The sequence below is a fragment of the Natator depressus genome, chromosome 7, assembly GCF_965152275.1.
Source record: "Natator depressus isolate rNatDep1 chromosome 7, rNatDep2.hap1, whole genome shotgun sequence".
NCBI lineage: Eukaryota > Metazoa > Chordata > Testudines > Cheloniidae > Natator > Natator depressus.
The window spans coordinates 113,219,366-113,238,302 of NC_134240.1; the positions used below are offsets into that span (position 1 = coordinate 113,219,366).

Genomic DNA, 18,937 nt, shown 5'->3' on the forward strand with positions numbered 1-18,937 from the left:
TCCTGTATGCACAGAACCCATCTATAGTGGGAGCTGCAAGCTCAGAAGCTGTCCCACGGATGATTCCTCCAGTCCATTTTCAAGAAACACCTCTATAAGTAAGAGTAGTTCAGTCTCCATACCTAGACTGCCCTACATGACCAGTGTCTCACCCTGTCTGCTAAGAACTAGACTGAGACCACCAACTCAACCTGCCAAACAGCCTTTGGATAGCAATGATTTCAAGCCGTGACCATTCTGAGTCTGATCTGAATTATTGACCTGGAGATGAAAGGTTATGTAACCCATTAGCAATCTGTTGAGCTATCTGGTTACAAAAGGGGCTACAAAAGATACTGAGGAACTTAGAAACTACCTTGATGGATGTCCTAGAAATATCATATATTAGGTAGCTGTAGATAGATATTAGCAGTGAGTTTATGAATTTCAGAGCTTTCAGACAAAGGGATAGCTTCTTTTAGAAACTACACATGGAAGAAAGCAGCAAGTTCTGTGCCTTCCTTTCTGAAAATGTTTTTACTTCAAGAACAGAACAATGAAACAATTAAAAGTTATGTAGATTCTTGTTTTTTCACCAGGCTACTAGACAGCTTTATTCCCACTAATTCCTTTGGTGAGTGTAGTTTCACCTTCCTTAATATTTCATACAGATGTCAAAGATAAAATAACACCAATATTGCACAGAATGTGGTGGAGATAGATACATTTATGGTCAAGACTAAGATAAACCATCTTTTGAGAACTTAAAAACAACCCTGTCTTTAAACAATTATTTCTTCTACTTTCACCTCACTTGCAAGCATTCTCCTTTCCACGTGAAATTCTCAAATTTGAAACCCTGACATCCAACTGACTAGGACCGCAAGAGCTTTTCTTCTTCAAAATGTATAATCATTTCTCACAAGCTGACACTGTGTGATTTGTTATCATAGACATAAAGTACACAAAAGGCTTTAGAAATTCCCCATACAGGACCATCTGTTTAGTGTTACCCCATTTATTCCCCTCTTTTCCCACAAAATGCTTGAACCAGAAGTACATGAAACACTAATAACAAGTAGAATGTTCAACAAATGTTAGTGACTGCTTATAACTCATCACATCTTTTATTCTAAATTCTTCATGGAAGCAATTTGTGTATTTTCAGAAATATACATGATTAGATTTTCTCACTGGCCTGCAGAAATGATATTTTCTTTTTCAGTAATTTACATTTATTCAAATATGGTGAATACAGATGGTAACAAGTTCCTTTCCCCCCTTTTCTCTGGCTCTACTTAAGCCCCATGGTGGGACTGCACCTCTGTAAACCAATGCATTGAAGAGGGGAGATATATGCTGGCTTTGGAGAAGCTGATGCATGGGTGTTGGAGCCTGACAGAGGTGCATGAGATAATTTTCTTAGGCTCAGATGCTGTGGTGACAAGCATGGTATGAATGTGTAGATACATTACGTAGGATTCACAGGCTACATGACTTCACAGAGCCAATGGCTGAAGCCTGAACATGAGTGGTGCAGAGCAGTGGCAGCCACTGTTCCAGAAGATCTGCAGTGCGTGTGTGAAGTCCACTTCACTTCAGTGCCAACACTGAACAGGGTTATTCAGGTCCTGTGAAGAAGCAGTCTTGGTCACCCATTGTTTCTTTCTTCAAAGAATCACCATACACTTTAAAAATCGTAATCTTCACAACTGAAGCTAGTATCATAACCATTTTAAAAATGATAAATTGAGTCTCAGGGAGCCTGAGAGACTTGTCCAAGGTCACATTCTGAGCTGGGGCAGACCCCAGGAGGGAAACTCAGAATCCTGACTCGATGTCTGGCTTAATGGCTAACAGCCCCATTTCCCGCTTTTCAGTTCTCTAGAGATCCTCCGTTGTGGTGCCCCTCCATTCTGGCCAGAAAGGGGTAGATACAGAAAGCAACATCATGATCTGGTGAGAGTTGTATCAGCCAAAACCTGGGAGTGAAGGGTTGCTGAATGGTAAATGAGGTGCTCTCTTATTGTATGGTTTGAGAGCATTATTACTTCCAGAGTGTTCCCAAGGCCCAGTGAGTCAATGAATGGGGTAGGCCTTTTGTGACATCATAATATACTGAATAAAACATATTTTAGACTAACTCCCTCGAATGTATATAATAATAATACATAATAACAACAACAACAACCATAAGAACATAAGAATGGCCATACTGGGTCAGACCAAAGGCCCAGTATCCTATCTACCGAAAGTGGCCAATGCCAGGTGCCCCAGAAGGAGTGAACCTAACAGGTAATGATCAAGCGATCTCTCTCCTGCCATCCATCTCTACCCTCAGATGAACAGAGGCTAGGGACACCATTCCTTTCCCATCCTGGCTAATAGCCATTAATGGACTTAACCTCCATGAATTTATCCAGTTCTCTTTTAAACCCTGTTATAGTCCTAGCCTTCACAACCTCCTCAGGCAAGGAGTTCCACAGATTGACTGTGCGCTGCGTGAAGAAGAACTTCCTTTTATTTGTTTTAAACTTTCTGCCCATTAATTTCATTTGGTGGCCCCTAGTTCTTATATTATGGGAACAAGTAAGTAACTTTTCCTTATCACTTTCTCCACACCACTCATGATTTTATAGACCTCTATCATATATATACCTTTATATACCTTACTCTCCTCCTTTCCAAGCTGAAAAGTCCTAGCCTCTTTAATCTCTCCTCATATGGGATCCGTTACAAACCCCTAATCATTTTTGTTGCCCTTCTCTGAACCTTTTCTAATGCCAGTATATCCTTTTTTGAGATGAGGGGACCACATCTGTATGCAGTACTCAAGATGTGGGTGTACCATGGATTTATATAAGGGCAATAAGATATTCTCCGTCTTATTCTCTATCCCTTTTTTAATGATTCCTAACATCCTGTTTGCTTTTTTTGACTGCCACTGCACACTGCATGGATGTCTTCAGAGAACTATCCACGATTATTCCAAGATCTTTCTCCTGATTAGTTGTAGCTAAATTAGCCCCTCATCATATTGTATGTATAGTTGGGATTATTTTTTCCAATGTTACATTTATCCACAAAAGATAGCCTTACTGAAGCAACGCATCCTTTTGCAACAACATAGATGTTAAACAACTAGCGTAAAATAGGAACTGGATGTTGTGTGGCTTGGGAAAGTTTAAGAAACCGAGTCTCCGTTTATATCGTCTCAGGCTCATCCTTTCACATGTTATCATAAATTAAAGAGCTATAATGAACCCTGTCATGAATGGGGATTTGGTCTGAAGCAACAATACTACCATTTGATATGAGAATAATCTATTGGGACCTATAATACCAGCTTGTCAGCTATTTTAAATCAACTGACCACAACTAGCAAACAACTATTAACATGGTGACTGCATGGGGATACAAAAATACGCAATGTCTGCATTGGTGAACCACAAAAAGTATTTCTAAAAGAAAAAGGAAAAAAGAAAGGTGCCTCCCCCCTCCCAAATTGGTTGCTAAGACAATGAACTTATTCAGTATTTACAATCTTTTGTGCATTTTTATAGGAATATTCCACCAATTTACAAAATTATAGCTGGTGGTTGACAGTATAATTTCTGTGCTAAACAGATCAAAATGTTCACAATTGGGCTAATTGTTACATTAAAGCAGTGATTAGAGCACCCTGTAAATATAACATCGGAATCTTCTTTCACCTTTGAAAACAGATTATAAAATCTTCTTGAGTATACGCTATAATAAAGCCACACTGGCAAAGATTGTTTACTGTGCACTTCTTAATTCAGCAGTGGCAACTCCAGCCCTTTCTGTTTCTTTCTTTATAAGCTGGCACAGACACATCTTTCCTTTTGTGTGGAAGGCAGAAACTGCAGAATTAAGGGAGGTGACCTGGGTAGTAGCTCTAAGAAGAGCAGTTGGAAGAGACCCATGAACAGCGGTGCAGTTTGTGCTCTCTCTCAAAGAAACACAGGCCACCACACTGGTCTGCAGTGGCACAGAGAGCGGAAGTTCTGAGGTCAAGCTAAACCCCAGGTCTCCCACACACCACAGCAACATGTTGCTATTGCACTAATAGGTAAGTTCAAATTATTTTATTGCTGCCTTTGATTCAACAACAGATAACTGAAATAAGGAGATAATAATGTAACCCCTCAAATATGGCACGTTATAAGGTTTTTCATATTTTTCCAGGATATAATTCTCTGAGGACAGGCACATGTTTTCTTAAAAAAGAATCCCATAGCACAGTGGTTCTCCAACTGGGGTCTGTGGACCCCGTAGGGGTCCATGCGGGTACTCCAGGGGTCCGCGAGTCATGTCCGGGGCCATTGCCCTGCTGAGCAACTCCGTCTCCGCCCTCCCAGTGCCTCCTGCATGCTGCGGAGCAGCTGTTCAGCGGCGTGCAGGAGGTGCTGGGAGGGAGGGGGAGGAGTGGGGATGGGGTGTGCTCAGGGTAGGGGGCGGAAAGAGGCGGGGAAGAGGAGGGATGGGGTGGAGCAGGGACATGTGAAGAGGTGGGGTGGGGGTGGGATCTTGGGGGAAGGGGTGGAGTGGGGGCAGGGCCTGGGGCTGAGTGGAGGTTGAGCATCCCCAGGGAAAATTAGAAGCCGGCGTGGGGGGTCCATGAAAAATTTTAAATCAAAATGGGGGTCCTTGGGTTGCTAAAGTTTGAGAACTGCTGCCATAGCACATACCATTGGAAAAACACTTGAGGATTTACCATCTCCCTTTTCAGAACTGAATGAGGGAACCTGTGCAGCGTGGGGACATAAAGCAACACACTTTAATACAGCAAGACTTTTCCAAAATATTCTGGGCAACCTATAAATAATTAGTTCTAATTTAACAAAACAGCGGATACATTTTCACAATAATGTAACAACTAAGTTATTTTCAACACAAGATAATAATACAAAAGAAAAGGTGCAGGATTATTTTTATAATTAGCAAAGTGTAATTTTACTCAAATTTTCTTATAATAAAATAAATGAGAGAAGTGTTTTCACTTATTTGTTTTCACTTAGATCATTTAAAAAACAACTACCTCTGGGTAGCGCTGGCCTTGACAAGTTTAGCCTAAAGTTTGTAAGTCTCAGAAAGTTACCCAGTGACTGAAAACAGCTGATTCAAATGGGGATGCTTATGCAGCTTTAGCTATAATGACAGCTCATGTTTCTGCTATAATAAATGCAAAATAAAAAGTTTGGAAAAGATTGAAGAATTTTTTTGACACCCTTATAAATGCTCAATGGGACACATGAGCTGTGAACCCGGAATGACGCTGGCTCAATAGCTGTATATAGCTAAGAGAAGAGATGCATACGCTCTTTTGCATGGATGAGATAGCATACTGCGACTCTCAATTGGAAGCCCAGGGACTTCCAATTTTCCTTCACACCTTGTGATTGGACAAGCATTCTTCCCGCCAAAGGCTATGACTTCCTTTGGATCTCATCAACCTCCTTTCTCAACTGGCCAAACAAATTGGTCCTTAACAATGCAAGGGAAAGTACCCTCTTCCTAGGTCCTGAGGTCAATCTCCACAGCATGACCAATCCCTGCCCATGCTAGCCTGGGAATGAAGGAGAACAAATTAGATATGAATTTGCAATGTGATACAGCACAAAAATTAGACATGACTTTGGGCTGCATACTCAGGGACTCGCATCATGGTAGTGAAATGCCCTTGACATAATCTTGCCAGGGCCACACTAGGAATATTGTAGTTCATTTCGGGGCACTGGTTAAGGGTAACACAAAATTGCAGACAAATTAGAGGGGATGAAGGCAATAGCAACAAACATAATTAAGGACAGATTTGTAAGAAAATGTCAGATTACATATATATAATGCACCTTTGCTGAAAGACAACTAAGGATGACATGATAAATGTATACAAGTATTTGACAGGAATTATACAAGCTGGTAAAACAAAGATATAATTAGGAGCAATGCGATGAAGTTAAGAAAACTTTACATTGTGAAAAAATATTGAATTTGGATATGGCACTTCCTACACTGACAGCACTTCGCATACATACAAAAAAAAAAATCTATTTGATCATGGAAGAGTCTCCCAAGGCCAGGAGATGGAAGCCCCCTATCTTGGGACCTTTTAAAATAGAGCTAGACTAAGCTGAATAGACATGATGACTTAATAGTTCCCCCCCATATTTATTGTTTTTAATTGTATGATTAAGATGGTTTTTTGAATGATCCATTTGCTTGTGCTGGCATTACACTGACTCAGAGATGTGAGTACATGGGTAGAACAATGGGAACTTACTAAATAATTATACACAATGAAATCTGTGCCATCCACTCAGATTACTGGATATATGACCCATATTTACAGATGAGTGACATGCACACAAATGTGGTCAGATAAATATTACCTCAGTAGAGTGACAGTTGTACACTGCACTAGTATCTGCTTACCCACCTATTTATATAATTCCTATCACCAGAGTATCTGGGTGCCACATAGATATTTAAAAACATAAACAATAACATAAGCGCTTTCTCCATCTCACCATTCCCCTCCCCTCCCTAATCTCTCCGTCTGGCTCTTCCCAGTCTGTAGGAGAAATAACAGAGCAGTGTAGCTGAACTCTGACTGGCTTCATGGACAGACAAGTATAGCATTTAGTTAAACAGAAATAATCTTATTAATAAAACTATAGTTCATTTCAAAAATACTGTATTTTATGGATGAGCTGTTGTTTATCATATTTTAAGCATTAACAATGTGTGTGGCGCTGTACAAGACAGATTCATGTACTTTTTGACTACCTGAACCATATAAAGGTGCAAGCTTCCTGAAAGGTACTGAGCATCTGTCTCAGCCAAAATACAAGTATCAGAGGGTAGCCGTGTTAGTCTGTAGCCACAAAAACAACAAGGAGTCCGATGGCACCTTAAAGACTAAGAGATTTATTTGGGCATAAGCTTTCGTGGGTAAAAACTTCTTCAGATGCATGGAGTGAAAGTTACAGAGTAAGCAAAATACAGTAACCAACTACTCAATTAAAACATCCATCTGAAATCTAGATGTGTCATTCAGTACAACAGAAATGAAGTTATTGTAATAGAACTTTGCCACAAAACCAATATTTGCCCTTCAAAAGTAAACCTCACTGCTTCCCCTTAGCGTTTGTCTAATATCAGGCTATTATCCTGGGACACCATTCAAGTTAGCCCTTAACTAAAATTTCCTACTAAGAAAAAGTGGATTGTATTTTTTTTAAACAAATGCAAGAAATCCCACAGAAGCTGCGGGGTAATGTTTCTCATTAACCAGAACATACATTTTCAGAAGTAAAACTGCATGCTTTTTTCCGACAATAATTAACAAATTATTGTATATCATTGAAAAAAAAATTTACTCCCCAGATAATGAGTTTACCATTTCTTTACACTGATGAATATTGCCAACCTGTTTGTTTTTTGTTAGGAACAAAGAGAGAAGCCCAAAGCCCATTGCTGCTAGCCATATTTTCAAGCCCTCTCTTCTATGTCGTTTTGAACTATAATAAGAAAGAAAATCTTTTTTAAACTTAATATAGAAAAATTAGCATGACCAAAACAGTTTCAAACCTCCTTCTTCAAATGAAAGTACAAAATGAATTTGAAACTACAACTGAAGTAACATTTGTCTTAGTAAACAGCAATTTGTACTGATAAGTTTATTTATACCATCGCTAAACACAAAATTTGTGCATCTGTATTATTCTACATGATGGATCCAAAATTCAAGAAAAGTAAAATTGAATAAACAAGAGTATCTGTATATTTAAAAATGGGTTTCTTTTATTACTCCACCTAACACTAAATCAGCACAATAAAACTACCATGTTAAGAAAGTCTTACAAAGTTTGAATGAGCAAGTGTATTTCATTACAAAAGATAAAAGTTTCTTCTTCCCTACAGTGAATACAGGTAATTTCAGAAGCAGTGGCTCATAATTATTCGTTGTTGAAAAGCTTAAAAAAGGTCCATATTGAAATCAGTGACCTCCAGTTTCCCTTCTGAATGAATGGAGGCAAAAAATCTCATTTTGCTGGAATGTTGGTTGATAACAGAGTTAGGCAAAACATGCATTTCTTCATTACAGTATGGTCTACGGGTTCATTTAAATAACAATATCCAGCATAAAAGTCACAAAAGAATTATCTAGCAATTTCAATATGCTGAAATGCATTATTAGCGCTAACAATAAGCACAGAGTAAATAAATGAATGTCTTATTCACGGTATTATTTCTGATTATTTAGCTTTATGCATATCAAACTTTATATTCAACATCTTGGTCAAGAGTATTTGCTTGTATAACTTTTGAACTGGAACTGACATTTAAAATGTCTCTCCAAGGTTTTTCCCCTCTCCAGAAGAAATCAACACACATAGCTTTCCTGGATTGGGCAATCTGTTACTTCTACAAGATGTTTTAAAGCATCATTTTCATTATTTTCCATGCAAAAATGTAATCCATTTTGGAAATTAGATTCTTCATTAATGATATCAACCCTGTCACAATATTGAACTACATAAGCAACATGAAGAGGCTTCTTCAACCCACAAATTTCAACGAGCTGGGAGATAAGACAAACTACATCTTAGTGTATAAGTGATAAAGTAGCAAGTATGGAATCTAAAATCACCACCTCTCTGGAGATCACTATATGATTAAATCCTAGTAACACGTGTGAGGTATAAAATCTCTGGGTTTAATACATTATCCAAAGGCACATTACGATTGTGCGTGCTGTGGATCAGTTTTAGAAGGCATTCACAACAGATAGTGTAATGCCTTCAAAGAAAGCTCAGAAAGCAGAAGTTGTACTCATTATGCATTTCAGAGATTTTGCTGTGTTTAATTTGAATGAGCATTCTTATTTTTTGTATTGGTTGATTACAGGATGACCATGAGCTACCAAAGTGATGCGGCCATGAAAAAGGCTAATGCAGTCCTAGGATGCATCAGGTGAGGTATTTCCAGTAGAGATAGGGAAGTGTTAGTACCATTATACAAAGCACTGGTGAGACCTCATCTGGAATACTGTGTGCAGTTCTAGTCCCCTATGTTTAAGAAAGGTGAATTCAAACTGGAACAAGTGCAGAGAAAGGCTACTAGGATGATCAGAGGAATGAAAAACCTACTCTATGAGAGGAGAATAAAAGAGCTTGGCTGGTTTGGCCTAACCAAAAGAAGGCCGAGAGGAGATACGATTGCTTTCTATAAATATATTAGAAAGATAAATACCAGGGAGGGCGAGGAGTTATTTAAGTTAAGTGCCAATGTTGATACAAGAACAAATGGATACAAACTGCCATCAATAAGTTTAGGCTTGAAATTAGATGAAAGCGTCTAACTATCAGAGGAGTGAAGTTCTGGAACAAACCTTCCACGGGGAGTAGTGGGAGAAAAAACTCAACCGGCTTCAAGATTGAGCTTGATAAGTTTATGGAGTGGAATGACCAAACTGCCTACAATGGCAGGTAGACGATCTGTGACTGCTACTAGCAAATATCTCCAACAGCCAGTGATGGGACACTAGATGGGGAGGGCTCTGAGTTACTACAGAGTATTCTTTCCCAGGTGTCTGGCTGGTGGGTCTTGCTCACGTGCTCAAGAGCTGACTGCTCGCCACATTTGTGCTAGGCATTGTCAGGAAGGAATTTTTCCCCAGGTCAGAACTGAAAAGACCACAGGATTTTTTTAGCTTTCCTCTGCAGCATGGGGCATGTGTCACTTGCAGGTTTAAACTAGTATAAATGGTGGATTCTCTGTAACTTGAAATCTTTAAATCATGATTTGAGGACTTCAGTAACTCAGCCAGTGGTTACGGGTCTATTGTGGGGGTGGGTGGACAAGGTTCTATGGCCTGCCATGTGCAGGAGGTCAGTCTAGATGATCATGATGGTCCATTCTGGCCTTAAAAGCTCTGAGAAGAAGGATGGTCTTGTGATTAAGGCACTGGATTCAGACTCAGGAGATCAAAGTTCAATTCCAAGCTGTTATAGACTTCCTGTATTACCCAGGGCAAGTTATTAATCTCTCTGTGCCTCAGTTGTGTAGAATAGGGATAATGCTACTACTTTCTCAGTCTTCTCTACGCAGCTGATCAACTTCTCTGGGTACAGACTGCCTCTTACCATGTGTTTATACAATGCCTAGCACAAGGAGGCCCCAATTTTAGCTGGGGACTCAAAGTGCTACCATACTATTAAATATAAAGTCTGACCATATTTCTCGATGGCCAGCCGAGTGCCTGGAGTCAAGTTACGAAGATTAACTTAAATAAAGAAAAAGAGGGGATCCATAACTTTTCAACCACAATAGAATTTGCAGCAGCACATATATGGAACAAAATATACAGGGATTTTTACTAGGTGGGATCATGCAGCTACTACAGAGGAGTTTCTTTATCTGTCAATCTAATTTCAGGGAGATTGTCTGGAATCTTCTGTGCTCAGTAAAGCCCTTAATTATTAAGAGAACCTACACAAAACTGCTTAAGACCAAAACAATGAACAGCATAATGATTTAACTGTCTTTTCTTTCATAATTGGCAAATTTCAAATGACTAATAGAGAAGCCTGTAACTCAAAACTAATGGAACAGAAGTACTACATTGTTTTAATTTTATAGTTCTGTGCCGTCAGCAGCCTTAGGCTAAAAGGTTATGTTTGTCTGTAAGTAACTGTAAAAATACTTGTAACCGTAAAAGTACTTGTAAATATTAGTCATCTGCTGCAAGGAGTAAATGAATAGTAGTCTATGCCCTTTCTACCTGAAATGCAATTTGGCACTTTCAAATTCTTATGCTAAACACAGACCAGTAATGTGTTTCTGCAGCATTTGTGATTCTATACATGTATGATCTTGCCCTTAGTTCTATAGCCATTTAGGTACAAATGTGATCTCACTCTCAGATCTATAGCCAAATATGATAGAACAGATAAAGAGGAGATGCATCAACATGTGAGATGGGTATAATAATATGCCATGCTCTAAATACTGGGCCATTTCCCTCCCTCCCACTACCCCCAACTGTGGGGTGGCACAGATTGCATGTTAACAGTGGAAATCATACTGCAGTTATCCAAAAATGTGAAGAGGAAAGAGAGTCAAAGTAGCAGCAGAGCATCTCCAGAGCCAAAGGACGCCACTTCTGCCAGAATCATCACACAGTCTGGGCTCTTTTCACAGGTGGCCATGATCCAGCACATTGTATTTTACCTATTCCCCATCATAAAGATTACAAAGATTGTTTGTGACTTTGGAGATTTTTTTTTTTTAAAATCAGGCTGTTCAAACTGCTCAGTACTCTCAAACTAGAGTCACTGTCCTACTATTAAAAACCCTCACTCCTAATATTGTAGGGGTTGGACTAAAATATTAAAATAGTGGCCTCGTTAGTTATTAACTGAAGTTCTCTGGATTATTACATTTTACAGGTTAAAACACTACTTGAACTCATTAGCTAAAATAGCAGAATTGACTGATATTTCACCTGAGAAATACGATACATTACGAATACAACACATGTGTCCATAAAGATTTAATTTGTGTGGCCAATGCAAGAAAGAGATGTTTCACTGTCTGAAAAATGACGCCATATTCCAATATGGCAAATTTATTCAGGAGTGGGTAATTGTGTTAGTCCAATAGACCAAGGGTAAAACACAGAAGAAGAATTTGTCATAGGTGATGGCTACAAATAAATTGAAAATGGACAAGCTTTTAGGAGCTCAATTGCTGATGTAAAAACAAAAGGGATTTCAGTACAGACAGTGGTTTTCTAACACACTGTTGCTAATCAGGGATTTTGTTTTCGAGGGCATGCCCGAAAAGCTCACAGTTTTCAAAAATTCACCATGTGGCCAACCACCAAAGCTTATCGGCCCTTAGATGCTGCTGCATTTCTGACTACTCAGTAGCAAGCAAGCGGTTTACATTTTTGATACTGGCTGTTGCCAGTTTAGCAATAGGAGGCATTCAACTATTTGGTACTTAAGCATCCCCTGCCACCAGAGCAACAAGAGAGCATCACAAGAGCCAGTGGAGTCTGCCCCACACCCCTGCTGTAGTTTAACTACAGCAGGGGTGGAATGCACGTGGAAGATGGTGATGACGAACACAAACTCGGTGGAAAAATGAGTGTAGACACTGAAAGAAACAATGTGGTGGAATGTACGTGGAAGATGGTGATGACGAACACAAACTGTCTGGGGAAGAAACAAATACTAATGACTTTCCTTTTAATTCTTTGGAAACATTATTAAAGTGTTCACAAAATGATCAATTTTCACTAAAGATCTGTCCATCCCCAAAAAACTACACAAGGAAAAAAAAAAGACAATGATGACGACTTGTAATGGTTCCCCAACTCCTGAAATTACCACTGCAGCATGTCATATAGTGGTGGTGGTGCTCTGTTGGCACTAATTAAAAAAAAATCCATATTATTTTGTGGTCACTATCAGTTTCTCTGCATTTTGTATATGCTTTGATTTTGATACTTGGGTGCAACAAAGGAGCACACACAGTGCAAACTGGTGAGTGAGCGTGCAAAGATAGCTTTAAACTACCCTGGTCTTGGCCCAGCTTTGCACTGGTCTGATGCCCTGGCATGAATTAGAGTAGCATGAGAGTTACTCTAAATTATGCCAGCGGCCAATGGCCCTAATGGTCTGAGAAGGCACGGGGAGATTGCCAGGTTGCAGGGAAGCCCTGTATTGCCTCTTTTACCTACACATATACCTTAAGCCACCTTTTGGGAGGAGGGATTAAGTAGGAACGGTTATGCCATCTCTATGCAACCTAACAACCTCCCTACCTACACTATGGTTATCCTCCTACAGTAATGAGTTACTCATACTTTACAGATGCGGAAACTGATGTAGAGAGAAAGTAAGTCACAGAGCGAAATCAGTGGCAGGGCTGGGAATAAAAGGCAAGTAGAATTGCTACATCCAGTCCCATGCTTTAACTACTAGATAGCGCCATCTGTTTCTCTGTCTTCGTTCTGGGTATAACAAAAGTACATTACAACTAGATCAACAACTAAAATGGTACTTCAAAGTACGGTACGTATCTTTGTAATAGAACTCCTTGTATACCTTCTATGCAGAGACTATGTTACCATTTCAGCATGGTTTGATAGAATTCACAAGCACTGTAAAAATATGCTACATTTTCCACACAGAAATTAAGTAAAAATAGTTTTTAGAGTGACTTAGATGCTCAAACACCAGAAAATTCAAGCTAGGACCACCTCTCTGACATAATGCTTTCTCCCTCCCTAAACAATAAATAAATAAATAAATAAATAAAATAGGCAATTAAAAAACCCCTCTGAAATTGCAGACATGTGACATTTGGCACTGTAGTAACAACTCCTTCAGTCTGTTGAATCAAAAAGAATTTGCCCCCTGAAAACATAATATGCTGTCTAACATGTGTATGACGATGAGATATGCAGGAAATCTATGGCGTGAAAATGCTAATGACATTTTTGTTGAAAGTAAATTACTGCGCAAGCCTAAGGGCTGCTATTCTAAATTAAATAACTCATTTGTTTTTAAATGACAGAGTCCTATTCAACCAACAATCCCTCATTGTGAAAGTATGTACAAGCCCTTGTTGGGGAACAATTAAATACAATTAAATATCACAAATGAAATTAAAATAAAAACCACCTAAAAATGCAACAGACAAAAGTATTGACAAGGTCCTTTTAATAATTTACACACATAATGATGATGGTCCCTTCTGGCCTTAATGTCTGTGATGTTGGACTTTGAGTAAAAAGTCCCCTAAAAATCCATGTTTGAAGAAGAAAAAATTGTTCATATTAGCAGGGAACCATGTTCCCTATAATTTCCCTGTTCAGATAAAAATTAAAGGGTATGATAATACATGTATACTGATTTATGATACTGAAATATAAAGATGAAGAACTGCTAATGGTAAAAATAAGGGTTTTGTTACTTTAATAGCTTATAATTATGGGGTAGTGAATGAGTTCCTATGAGGTAACCCTTAGGCTAATGCCTTAGCTTAACTTTGTTTGGCATGAATGTTGTTTTGACAGGTTTCCCTCTCTCCCCCGCCCCCGGCCCTTTCAAAGATTTGCTTAAATAATGCTACTGTTTTTAGGACCAAGGTGATGTTTCATGGAATATGTTACATTGGAAGACTTTCAGTAAAAGGAAAAGTGAATCAGTATAATAAATACACAGACTTGTAATGTTAAAAGTCTATTCTATTGAGAAAAATAAGGGCAAGATGACTTGAATACATGACATGAAAACAGCAAAAGTGTAAACTGAACCTTGCGCATGCATACTATTACGGGTTACATAAAACAAATACTTAATGCTGATTGGATAAAAGTTAATGATTATGTAATGTGAAAATGTATAAGAATCCCAGTGGAGGGGAACCCAGAATGGAGAAAATACTGGACCCAGAAACTAAAGGAACAAAACAGAAGGAGCAGACCAGGGATCAGAGGCAGTGACTACCATCATGAAGTACAGGAGAACTTCGTGGTACCCCAGAATGTGGCAACTTGGGCCCCTACTTAATCCATTTTATCTATTTATCGTCTGGCATACATATATGGTCAGACTCTATAAGTGGCAATAATTCTGTCTGAAAATGTCTAAATAAAGGCAAAAGAAAAGGAGTACTTGTGGCACCTTAGAGACTAACCAGTTTATTTGAGCATGAGCTTTCGTGAGCTACAGCTCACTTCATCGGATGCATAGCATATCGTGGCAAATAAAGGCAAAAATTGATTAAGCCTAAATTGGTTGGACTTGTGACTCAGTTTCCCACCATGTATTCCCAACACTCTTAATTGCAAACCAAAATATATTTTATAAAACAAATAGGAAACATCATTTCAAAAAAGATTTAATTATTATTTTGGAATTTGACCCAGGTTATTAGATTATAATCAAGTCTTGCTGAAGGTTAGTAAAATATTATGACATGAACGGCTACATAGATTTGGTGCAAAATTCATCCCAGAGTGAACAGAACTTGATTGGTGCATAGGCCTTGGGCTGATTGTCTGCACGGGGGTGAATTTCATGACCTAGTAAATTGGGGCAAAAGGCTTGCATGGGGCTCCAGCTTTGACGAATAACCTAGAACCTTTATCCATGTACTCACGCTCAGTTTAAAGACAAATTTAACTTAAAATGAACCAATAGATTTTTATACAAATGCACATCTCAGACTAACCTAATGTTAAGTCTTAGTCTGAAGAAAACATTATGGTCAGATGAAAACCGCTTAGTGCACTGAAATATACAAAACATTTACCTAGTTGGCATATTTCACAGAATGTGATTGTGAGTAACTTTTGACTTTATGGAAGCTTTTCAGGTGTTAAAGTATCCCTAGAAAGGTTATCTAACTAGAACTAAACACAGGAAAAATAAAGGTTTAAAACTGAAGCCATCCATGTAATCATAAGTGCTCGCTTTTGCTATAGACTGGGGAGGGATAGCTCAGTGGTTTGAGCATTGGCCTGCTAAACCCAGGGTTGTGAGTTCAATTCTTGAGGGGGCCATTTAGGGATCTGGGGCAAAAATTGGGGATTGGTCTTGCTTTGAGCAGGGGGTTGGACTCGATGACCTCCCGAGGTCCCTTCCAACCCTGATATTCTATGAACTGTATTTTCGACGATGCTAGAACAGTATAGCTAGATGTGTTCAAAGACTGCAGGACAAGTAATAAGTATTTAGATGGTATGCAGCAGCTTAAAAATACCATCATTATGTTAAGAAAACGGATTCTCCTAGAACATTAAAACTGCCCATTAAATGGGAAAAAAAAAATAATTGGTACTACTGAGCTGTGACACTTCATAAGCCATAAAGGAAAAAAGCAAATGAGATACAGGAAAAATTAGGTGGAAGCAGAATTTAATTTGTACCATAATATTATCATGATCAACGACAGTATAAAAACCACAGAAAGATAAATATTAATGATAAAGGTCTAAAACCCAAGAAAGGAAGGAAATTCTTAGTTACGGCTGAAACCTATGTCCTCAGACTACCTGACTGAGCTTTGGTATTGCAGAACATTTTCTCTCAGAACTGTGCAATCTCAACATACAACAGGATGGACTTAAAGTCAAAGCCTTATCTTTAATCTTAAGATTTTTTATGGTTAAATTCAGAATATTCACCCACACGTAGAAAGAGAAAAGACAAGGTAGCTCGAATACAAGTCCCAGTTCTCCACTTTGTTACATCAGTCTTTTGATGAATTAACTCCCCTGATTTCATGGGCACTCTTCTCTTTCCAATTGCTAGAGAAAATTGGTTGCTCCCAATCCTCATCAGTCTGATTTGATGGTTCCACGATGGCATGAAGGTGACAGTCTGGTATTATGGTGATCAACTGACAGTTTTGAAATCACAGTGGTGCCAAACGGGAATGTGTTTTGGCATCAACATTCTTTGGTATATTCTTCTCTCTGCTGCTTCATCATGCTTTCTCTAACATGGACGACGTACATCGCCATACAAGATCAGACGGAAAACTCAACACAGCACGTCTAAGTGCAAAAAGCCAAGTCAAACACCTACTGAGATGAGAACTTCTTTTCACCTATGACACAGTGCTCATTGGACACAGTGAAGAGGAGCTCCAGCAACTTTATGATAGCTTTGCACTAGCTTGTGATGAATTTGGAGTAACCATAAATCTAAAGACAGTGATTATGACAAGGTGTGCTGACCGCACCAGAAGTTTTAATAGCTAACACCATGCTTGTAGTTATGCATAAGTTCTTCTATCTAGGCTCAATTGTATCAGATAACTTACCTCTAGATGACAAGCTTAATTCTCACATCAGGAAGGCAGTCACCATATTCAGCCTACTGACCAAGTGCATGTGGTATAACTGGAAACTGACGCTAGACACCAAGATCTGGGTCTACCAGATGTGCATTTTGAGCATGCTGCTGTATGTAAGTGAGACCTGGACCACCTACAGCAGGCATGAGAGAAGGCTAAACACCTTCAACACCCACTGTCTGTGCTGTATTCTAAATATCAAGTGAGAAACCAAAGTTCCTGACATCGAACTACATGAGAAAGCAAAATGATCAACTCTAATCACTATTGTCAAACACAGACATCTCCACTGGCTTGGTCATCTACACTGCATGGATGATAGACACATTCTGAAGGATCTCCTCGGCCAACCTAGGCTCAGGTTTCAATACATTTGCAAGAGGGACCTGAAAACGTTCAACATCGACAGCACAAGCTGGGAGCAAGAGGGTACCCGGAGGTCTGTGCTGAATGAGGGAATCAAAGAGGATGAACAGAGATGGTTGAGAGACAGGAAAGCAAAAAGGAAAGTGCAGGAGGCCACAAGCACCAGTAGTGTGTTGGCTTCATCTTTTGGCCTTGCGCTTTACGGCAGCATTAGCTGTGGCAAGGACTATTGCCTGAGAATTGGACTTCTCAGCCACTCACGATGCTGCAGCATGACACCTACTAACCAAACTGCTTTGGTGCTTATACCATTTGCTTTTGAGATGGACTGTTGTTATTCCACTGTGCTCATGGAAATCAGATCGATCACAGTGGAGAATCAGGACCACTGAATTTAAAATCACCATAATTATATATTTATCCTATTATGAAAACTGCACTGCTTTGGAGCAAGGTAAGTTGGAAATAGAGTGGGTCACACACAGCCTGGGGGAGGGAGGAGTTGATGTCACAAAGTGAGAGGCTTTATACTGGCAAGACCCCACATCCAGCCTTTCTTAGACAGTCTTCCCTGGGATCATTCATGCTGCTTCCTACAGCTCTTCAAAGAGTTGTGGCTGAACTTGGCAGTTTAGCTTACAGTGTTACAATATTTTCATAAGCTTTGACACCATCTAGTACTGATCTTTTCTTAATCTGTTCAGATTTATTTTTGAATGACTTGGTGCCACTTGTTACACAGGCAATAAGAATGCTTGAATTAGCACAAGGTTATTCCATGGAATAGCTCTTATAAGCCAGTATTAACTACTGTAACAAAACCAGAATCCTTTTGAAGGTATAGCATGCATAGCATCGAAACATTAGAGGTGACTGTTTACATGTTAAAGCTATTAATAAAACACTCTGGTATAGAAAGAAAACAAACATGATAAAACATCTAAGTACTAACACTAATATTGCGGAGTGTACATTAGCTGTCAGAACCAACAGAGAACTTGTTTACACAGAGCTAAATTACTCCATGTACACAGACTCCCATGTAAACTCCTGATTGTGCATATTAATGCATGGCAACATTCCAGTCCCCTCTGATATGCAAACAGACTTGTATTCTCTTACTGGAAGCATAATCCAGTAGGTAGGGAGCACAGAGGGAGTACAGGATTGGGAATAAAGAGATCTGGATTCTAATTCCTGGCTCAGGCAACTGATTTCATGTGTGATTTTCCGTTGGTCTAGTCACTTAACCTTTCAAGTAATCGTTTCCATGTCAGAAAAATAGGGGTAATGACACTTATCTTCCTCCGTAAAATGCTTTAAGGTCCATGGATTAAAATGATGAGATAAGTGACAAGTATTATTAATTTCCCTTATGGAGAGATCCTTTGGATTTTAATAGATTATTTTGGATCATCCTATAGGATTTAATAGAAAATTATATACCTGTTACTGAATCCTTGGGAATGCTTCAAAACTTACAGAAAGTACACAAATCTCTATTAAGTTTTAGAACAATTTCTATAGAACCCCTTTGGCACAGGACTCCCTATTAAATTCCATAGGACTTTAAGTACAATTCCACAATTAAATTCCACAGGAGAATGGTATTTTTTTCCTATTAACCATTATACATGTTTCTTTCATTTTGTGTGTAAATACCCCTTCAGCCATCTCTTTTTTAATG

At 38.9% G+C, this 18,937-nt stretch overlaps 1 protein-coding gene across 3 annotated transcripts in view; it reads right to left on the bottom strand.

Annotated features, from left to right (window-relative positions):
- Window positions 1–18,937, bottom strand: part of VTI1A (vesicle transport through interaction with t-SNAREs 1A) — a 356,160-nt gene that overhangs the window by 88,020 nt on the left and 249,203 nt on the right. The gene's annotated exons all lie outside the window — the stretch shown is intronic.